The following is a 9,569-nucleotide window of genomic DNA, read 5'->3' on the forward strand; positions in this document are numbered from 1 at the left end:
GGGGCTGGTTTGAGCTCAGGTCTTCCTGACTGCATGCACAGCACTCTATCTACTGAGCCACCAGCTCTGTGAGGAAGCTGTTTCTCTTTTTTATTATTATTATTCATTTATTTTGATTTATCAACAATCACTTCCATAAGCTTTTGAGTTTTAAATTTTTCTCCCCCTCCCTCCCCAAGACAGTGCACAATCTGATATAGGCTTTACATATACATTCCTATTAAACATATTTTCACATTAGTCATATTGTAAGGAAGAATTAGAACCAATAGGAGAAACCACAAGAAAGAGGAAACAAAACAAAACAGAAGAAAAAAAAAGAGCAAATAACATGCTTTGATCTGCATTCAAACTCCATAGTTCTTTTTCTGGATGTGGATAGCATGTTCCATCATGAGACTTTTGGAGATGTCTTAGATCCTTGTATTACTGAAAAGGGCTAAGTCTATCAAAGTTAGTCATCGCACAAAGTGGCTGTTACTGTGTACAATGTTCTCCTGGTTCTGCTTACTTCACTCAGCATCAGACCATACAAATCTTTCCAGGTTTTTCTGAAGTCTGTCTGCTCATCGTTTTTTTTTTTGGGGGGGGTCTAAGCGATGAGGTTAAGTGACTTGCCCAGGGTCACACAGCTAGTAAGTGTTATGTGTCTGAGGCTGGATTTCAACTCAGGTCCTCCTGAATCCAGGGCCGGTGCTCTATCCACTGCGCCACCTAGCTGCCCCCTCATCATTTCTTACAGCACAATAGTTTTCCATTACATTTATATACCACAACTTGTTCAGCCATTCCCCAATTGATGGGCATCCCCTCATTTTCCAATCCTTTGCCACCATAGAAAGAGCTGCCGTAAATATTTTTTGTACATGTAGGTCCTTTCTCCATTTTTCTGATCTCTTTGGGATACATACCCAGAAGTGCTATTGCTGAGTCAAAGGGTATGAACCTTTTTTATAGCCCTTTGGGCATAGCGAGGAAGTTGTTTCTAACACTATTCTTTGATAGCACAGAAAGAGTTGTGATGAATATTTTGGTATCCAATCCCCTTCTGCTGTTTCTGGTGGGTACAGAATAGACTTGTATTATTCAGATTTCTTTTCCTTTGTATTTAAAGCTCTTTCTCCTGTTCACACGTAGAATTTGTTATTATTGGAATTGTTAAGTTCAACCACTGTGACCAATGCAACCAAAATTAAAGGAAAGCAGAAAACTGGAGAAAAAATTTTGAAACAGGTATCTTTGCAACAAGGCCTCATTTCTCAAATATATAGAGAACTGAGTCAAATTTGTAAAAATACATTCCCCAGTGGATAAATGGTCAAAAGATATGAACAGGAAGTTTTCAGACAAGAAATTAAAACTATAATCACATGAAAAAAATGCTTTAAATCACTATTGATTAAAGAAATGAAAATTAAAACAATTCTGAGGTACCACCTCACACCTATCAGATTGGCTAATATGACAAAAAAAGAAAATGATGGATATTGTAGAGGATGTAGGAAAACTGGGACACTAATGCACTGTTGGTGGAGTTGTGAACTGATCCAACCATTCTGTAGAACAATTTGGAACTATGTCCAAAAGGCTATAAAACTGTGATCCGGCAATCCCCTTTGATCCAGCAATACTACTGCTAATTCTATATCCACAAGACACCAAATGGGGGGGAAGAGGACTTATTTGTACAAACATATTTATAGCAGCTCTTTTTGTAGTGGCTAAGAATTGGACACTGAGAGGATGCTCATCAATGGGGGAATAGCTAAACTAGATGTGGTATGTGATTGTGATGGAATATTATTGTGCTGTAAGAAATGATTAGCAGAATGACTTCAGAAAAACCTAGAAAGATTTGTGTGAACTGATGCAAAGAAGTTAGCTGAACCAGTACAGAGTAACAGCAATATTGTATGATGAAGAACTGTGAATGACTATCTGAAAGGACTCCTGATGAAGCATGCTACCTCTAGAGAAACAACTGATACTGTCTGAATACAGACTGAAGCATGTTGTTTTTCTGTTTTCTTCCTTTCTTTCTTCCTTGAGTCTTCTTGTACAAAATGACTACTATGCAAATGTTTTACATGACTACATATGTATAACCTATTATATTGCCTACCATCTCGGGGTGGGGAGAGGAAGGGAGGGAAAGATAGAATTTGGAACTCAAGACTTAAAAAAAAATTTGTTTTGACATGTAATTGGGGGGAAATATTGTATCATAAAAATAAGATATATATATATATATATATATATAAACAATTAATAAATATATATAAAATTAAAAAATAAATTCAACCACTATGTATCTTAGCATTTGCAGCATGGTGTTTGCTGTATCTATTTGCTTTTTCCTGGAGGTGATCTATGGATGTCTTTGATTGGTACTTTGAAGTTCTGAGCAATTTTCTTGTATCATTTCTTGCATTATTATATTCATTTTTTGACTTGTCATGTTCACTTGGGTGGTCTATAATCCTTAAGCTGTCTCTTTGCATCCTGTCTTCAAAGTAAATGTTTTACTTGCATAGAGATCATGTTTTCTTTTAATGTTATTCTTTTTGGTTCTCTTCTTCCATATTGCTCTCTATTCTGCATATTGTATTCTTAATCAATCTTCCTCTATTTTGTTTCTTTGTGAGACTTATCAGAACCTTTCTGTTCTGGCCATTATTTCTGCTGTGGAAGTAATAAATTCTATTTTTAAAATTCTTGTTTCTCTTTAAACCATTCAGGAAGAGCCTGCTATTTCCATGATTTCTTGGGAATACACAATGTCCTCTGCCTCATCAGGTATTCATTCATTTTCTTTTGTCTTAAAATATTAATTCATAGATGTCTGTACTCTTTTGGGTGATCTGGAGGCCGTATTCCCTTTTGTTATTAATATCATTCCTGTTTATTTGCTTATGCTGAAGATTTTTAACTAATTTTTCTTCTTCTTGAAATCTTTGGTAATTTCAGCCTTTTTTGTCTTATATTTCGCTATCTCTCCCTTTCTCATTCATATCCCTTTAATAGCAGTTTCCCTCAGGGTTGCACCCTTACCTCAGCCTCATCCCATTTTGGGCAATTTATATTTCATAAGCATTAGCTGAAGTCCCAAATGACTTCTAGGTCTGGATCCAATTGGATCCTGGACTCTCTTTCAAGAACAGGGGACTGCTAGCCCTGCACACATATACTCACTTACACAAATACACATGTATGCTACCCAAGTTCCCTGTGTTCCTTGGTTCTCTGACTAAGCTCTCTTGCAGGACAGAATATTGCTATATTGCTGTCCCAGACAGGACAAGCTTCTGCTTTTTTATTTTCTTTGGCACTGGATGAGAGTAGGGGAGGTAGAGATGAGGTGTGTTTGGTTTTTTTTAACAAGCTGCACCAGCTTGTGCTGCCATACCTGACTATTATGGACAATGTGAGAAGGGATGCTGTGTGAGCACATTAGGTATTAGGGAATATGGCCTCCAGATCAGCCGAAAGAGTAGACAATATGCAGAATAGAGGGTAATATGGAAGAAGAGAACCAAAAGGATTCACTTAAGAGAAAACATGATCTCTATGCAAGTACAAGGCTCTCTACTCTTAGTTCATCAGATTATTACTTTGTTGGTGGTGGTGTCCTAGACTGTGGAGGCAGCTGAAATTGCTTCATCTTTTGTACATAATTACTATTTTGGAGAAGTTTGAGAGGTTGTAAAGATCAGAGAAAATGTCCAGTCTTCCATTTTTTTTTTAATCACATGACCCAGAATGCCAAATGTTTTGGTATCTATGAGACTTTTATTTCTGCCTTTGACCTCTTTATGAGTCTGTGCACTGTAGTGAGATCACTATTGGAAATGGACAATTTAATTACTTTTCTTGCATAATTTCAGATCGATAGATGTAATGTTTAGATCACTTGACACCACCACCAAAGGTATGTCAGTGTGCCTTGTCTTCCCTGGCCCCTCTAACTCTGATTGTTCTCATTCTTTGTCAATTTTCTACAAAGAGAACTTAAACCTCAGAATTGTGATAATTTTCACTTCTCTGGCTATTAGCATTCTTCAAGTGATCATTTGTAGTTTTCAATTCATGTTTTGAAAACTGTTCATAGCCTTTGGCCATTTATCTATTGGGAAGAATTATTGTTCTTTGAGAGATGAAGAAGTGGAGACTTACAAAGTGACTTGCTAGACATCTTACTGCAAAGGACTGGCAATGCCAAGATAAAAATACAGGCCTCCTTTACCATCGTGCTTTTCACTACAACATCCTGGCTCCTCTCTTCTAACTTCTTTCATGCTTCTTTTTCTCCTTGACTCTCACTCTTTTTCTCCCTCCCTCTCTTTCTTTTATAATTGCTTTTATCCCCAAATAGACAGCAAAGAATTGAATTTTGTGCCCAAGTAAGTAGTAAACACCCAGCACGGCCCTTGCATTCTGCCTGGATACGAGGATAATAAAAATTCACAGTGAGGATGTTAAGAATGCTGTTCTGTAGCCAGGATGACAATGCTCCGCCCCACTCCCAAAGTTATCTTCTTTTCATTTTGTATATATTTTGCCTATACTTGTATTTGTATAAGTTGTCTCCTTTAGGGCAGGAGTTTACTTTTGTCTTTGTATCTCTAGTACTTCACATGATTCCAGGCACACAATAAGCACTTAATAAATGCTTGTTAGCTGATTGAATGAATCTTTTAACCCCATAGAATATGAAGTAATGCTGGGCCTGACTAGATGTTATAGGCCATCTAGGCATATTAGTTTGTAGTCACAATGTTAATTTATCAAAAGTAATAGGGAAAAGTGTCTCTTATCATACATCCTATCCTCCCCTACCTTGTATCCTGGGTGACTCCTTGTCTCAACTACCCTTTATCTCTTCTTTGTCCTGAGATCACTGGAAAGTGGGCTTGAGGGATAGGTAGGTAGTACTGACAGCAAAGTTTCCAACTGGAGTGAAGGAAGGGGTGCCAGCTACATTCCTTACCCTGCTGGGAATCCCAGCAAACTTAGGTCAGGGGGTTATGGTGGAGAGAAGTGGTCTCCCAAATAGTCTGTGAGTCTGGTTTTCTTATAAAATGCATGACTTGGATAATTCAAGCATCCATAATAGATATAAACAGTTTTGATTAACTAAAGCTCTGTATTTCCAACAGAACCTCTTAAGAAAAAATATGAGAGCTTAGCAATAGAGATGTGAATAGAAACATAATTCATTTAGAGATTGTTCTTCCTGCTTGTTTATATCAGTCAGCATTCTTTCTTTAGTCATGACATTTATATGTAAATGCCTGTTTGAATTTACATTGGGCTTGTAGTATAGCAAAGATGTGATTAGATGTGATTTTATACACCAAGAACTCTGTGATAATGGGTGAAATAGACATATGGTTTTGAAGTGCTCACACATGACAAATATTTGAGATTTGTTTGTGCTAATATAAGCTGAAATTCTAGTTATGTTGGTGACCTTCAGGTGCATTAGTGGACTGAAGGAAACAGAAAGGACACCAATCATGACACAAGGCAGGGCAGATCACAAAGTGACAGCTGACAACAGCATGCCTCAGCTGGCTCTCATACTAAGGCACAAAGCCAAGACTTCTGTGGCCAACGTATCCAGGAGTGTGTTCAATACAATTAGTCCCAACATCTTTTAAAATGAGCACCTTCAAGGAAAATGCCAGAAAGTGGTACAGTGAGTAGATGAAGCCAGGAATAGTTGGATTCAAATATCCCACCTCTCCCTTTGATACTTCTTAGCTGTGGGGCCCTAATAGGTAAGTGATGTAACCTCTTTAAGGCTCTGTTTCCTCATCTGTAAAATAATGATATTGATACCTGGAGTATCTGCTTCACAGAGTTGTGAAAGTCAAATGAGATAGTATTAGTTAAGCATCTTAGAAGCTTTAATATATATGTATATGTACATGTGTATATACACGTATGGTATCTATCTATCTGTCTGTCTGTCTGTCTGTCTGTCTGTTTGTCTGTCTATCTATCTAATCAGGTTTTGTTTTGTTTTAGCCTGAGCCTGTGATTTCATTGATATAGATATTGGTATTTGTTCTCCAGTGGAGAACACTTCCACTTGCTCTGCACCTTATAAAATTAGAAAATTTTATAGATCATGGGGCAACTAGTTGGCGCAGTGGATAAAGTGCTTGGCCTGGAGTCAGGAAGACCTGAGTTCAAATCCAGCCTCAGACACTTACTAGCTGTGTGGCCCCAGGCAAGTCACTTAACCCTGTTCGCCTTAGTTTCCTCATCTGTCAAATGAGCCAGAGAAGGAAAAGATAAACCACTCCAGTATCTCTGCCAAGAAAACCCCAAATGGGGTCATGGAAAGTTGGACATGACTGAAACAACTCAACAATAACAACAACAATGATGACGACAATGATGATGACAATCACTTAGGGACAGAGTGACTTGTTCAGAGTTACATATCCAGTATGCAGCAAAGAATAGACTTGAACTCAGGTCTCCAAGACCTGCTTTCTGTCTGCTACATCATTATTGCCTCTCACCATGTCAGTTATCATCATCATCATCATCATCATCATTACTATTATTATCTCTAAGAGTCCAATGGATATTCGCTGAAAAACATGTGTGCATAGCATCTTAAAAACATCATTCCTTTGTGAATTGACCCCACTATTCTGAAAGTAGTTTGGAATTGTGCTAAGAAAGTGACTAAAATGTCCAAACTCGTTGACTCCAGGACTCTTCTACTAGGGAGATAACCCCAAGGAAGTCAATAATAAAAAGATAGGTCCCATATAGACCAAAATATTCATAACAGCACCTTTTGCAGTAGCAAATAACTGGAAACAAAATACATTTCCATCAACTGGGAAATGACTAAACAAATTATGGTACTTTGATGTAACAGAATATACTACTTCTTCCTAGGAAATGATGGATATGAAGAATACTGCAAACTATGGGAAAATAGATGAAGAGATGGAAAGTGAAGTAAACAAAACCGGCAAAATATACCCAATGACTTTGGCAGTGGAAATGGAAAGGATGACAACAAAACAATTGAAAATGAATGCTATCGAATTATAAAGAGAGAGATTAGAATGTATCTCTCTCCCTTCTTTGTAGAGATGGGGGACAATGGGTGTGGAGCACTACATATTAGACTTGGTTAAACTGTTGGTTAGTTTGACCAAACTGGTTTCTTTTCGTATTTATTATTCTTTGTAATAAAAAATGGCTCATTGAGAGAAGAGGGTGGAAAGCACACATTAGTAAATATAGGTGATGTAAAAGCAAAAGAGTAGGGGCAGCTAGGTGGCACAGTGGATAGATCACTGGCCCTGAAGTTAGGAGGAACTGAGTTCAAATCCGGCCTCAGGCACTTGATACTTACTAGCTGTGTGACCCTGAGCAAGTCACTTAACCCCATTGCCTAGCCAAAAAAACCCAAAACACAAAAGAGCCCCATGTTTTGTGTTTTTTTGGTAAGGCAATTGGGGTTAAGTGACTTGCCCAGGGTCACACAGCTAGTAAGTGTTATGTGTCTGAGGCCGGATTTGAGCTCAGGTCCTCCTGAATCCAGGGCCGATGCTCTATCCACTGCACCACCTAGCTGCCCAAGAGCCCCATATTTCTTCAAAGTACTTAAAATATTTGTTTTATATTAAAGATTGTCCATTATTACTACTACTTCAGAGACAGAAGTCAGAGTAAATGTGATTGGACTCCTAGGACAATTGATTAATATGTTTAACTATCTTCAATAGCCAAATGGGTAATCTCTGGGAAGTCTATGTGTACACATGAGTATATGTATGCACATATCTTCATATGCATGTTTATATGCACATGTACACACATGTGTGAAAATGTACATACACACATACATTTATTTACACATACAAACACTTCAGTCTCTACCCATTTCCCATTACATAGCAGAGTCATTGGCACTGACATTGTAAGAACTTAAGAAATACTTTTTCTTTCATGTGAGTATGTACTTGTGTAGTATGTTAAAAAATTGTGCTACCCAAAGCACTGGGAAACATTTGTGTCAATTTCACATGAGTGGTTCATCTCCCTGTTTTACTGCAAACTACTTTCTCTGACAGAATCAGATAGGAAGGAATGAGGCTCTTGTCTCAGGCCAAGGTTGCTCATCAGTATTTAAAGAAATGCCTTCAAGCAAGGATTCAGGTGTGAATCTCTTGGTTCTGAGCGAGTAATACTTTCGTTGAGCTGCTTCTTGTTTTCCAATGGGGGCAAACCCACTTCGCTGCCACTGCTCATTTGAGGAGGCATTTCCATGAGAGTTGCAACTTAAACCAACCAATGGGACGCCAGGGCATGTTATTTGTGTTTTGCAGACATTGTGTTACCTGATACTCTAGTCTCACAGCCAGAACATTTAGCTTTGGGCTGGTGCTATTAGAAGGTGCTAAGGAAGAGCTCCATTCATCTGTGGTGACTGGTTACTCTCAATTAGCTTCCATTTAAAATAGGAGATGAATTGTAAACTAGCTTCCAACTCATTCATTGTACTACATTGTAGCACATTTCCAATAACTTAAATTCTTCACTAATGGTATTATTTGGCTCTTGTGGAGGGGAAGTTACTCAGGGAACTGTTCTCAGGAAGGCAAAATAGATGAATGAATCAATGAAAAAGCAATAATTAAGCACTTGCTATGTTCCAGGCACTATGCCAAGGTAGATAGACACACATACATAGATGCATCCATATACATATGTACATTTGCAAATGTTGCAATACACACACACACACACACACACGCACACACACACGCACAAGCACATAAGAGAATCCAAGCAAGACTACTCACAATCTACTAGGAAAATATAATACACGTTGAAGAGTGATGGCCAGAAAGAGCCAAAGAAGTCAAAGTAGACATAATTGGAATCATAGGACAATTGATATTTTTGTACCAGGAAGGCTAATATGTGTTTGATTATTGTTCTCAGAGATAGAAAAGGGAGTAATGGAGGAACAGAGAGTATACATTTGATAGCCTGGCATGGAAATGGCTTGGAAGTGGCATGGTGGTCCTGAGACAAGGGAAAGATAAGGTAAAAGCTCACCAATTCACTGACCCTGGCTTGATCTTACAATTTGTGAAGAGTGACATCTGTTTTATACTAACAGGGCTGGTTTCTAAAGGGCCATTTTTGGGACTTGATCATTCCAGGGGACCAGAGATTCAACCATTGGTATGGTTTCCTGGTAACTTGAGACAAAAAAAAAAATCCCAGCCCATTAGTTGGGATACCTCAGTCTCTAGGGAATTCCCACTGCAAGGGAAGCTCATTCTTCTTGACTGGGCACTGTCACAGTGATGAATGGTGAGGAACATAGTTCACTCATCAATGTTAATATCCTTTTACAATATTGTTAAGGCTTTGTGGCATAGTGGATAGCAAGCCTACCTTGTTGTTGCAAGGAAGATGTGGGTTTAGCTTCTGCCTCTGTGATCTCTCAGTTTTCTGGGCAAGTCTCTAAAACTATATATTGCAGAGAAGGTGCTGACTTGCACTGGTAGAGGGAGTTTCTT

The sequence above is a fragment of the Phascolarctos cinereus genome, unplaced genomic scaffold (genome assembly GCF_003287225.1).
Source record: "Phascolarctos cinereus isolate Bilbo 61053 unplaced genomic scaffold, phaCin_HiC Scaffold_5;HRSCAF=322, whole genome shotgun sequence".
Taxonomy (NCBI): Eukaryota; Metazoa; Chordata; class Mammalia; order Diprotodontia; family Phascolarctidae; genus Phascolarctos; species Phascolarctos cinereus.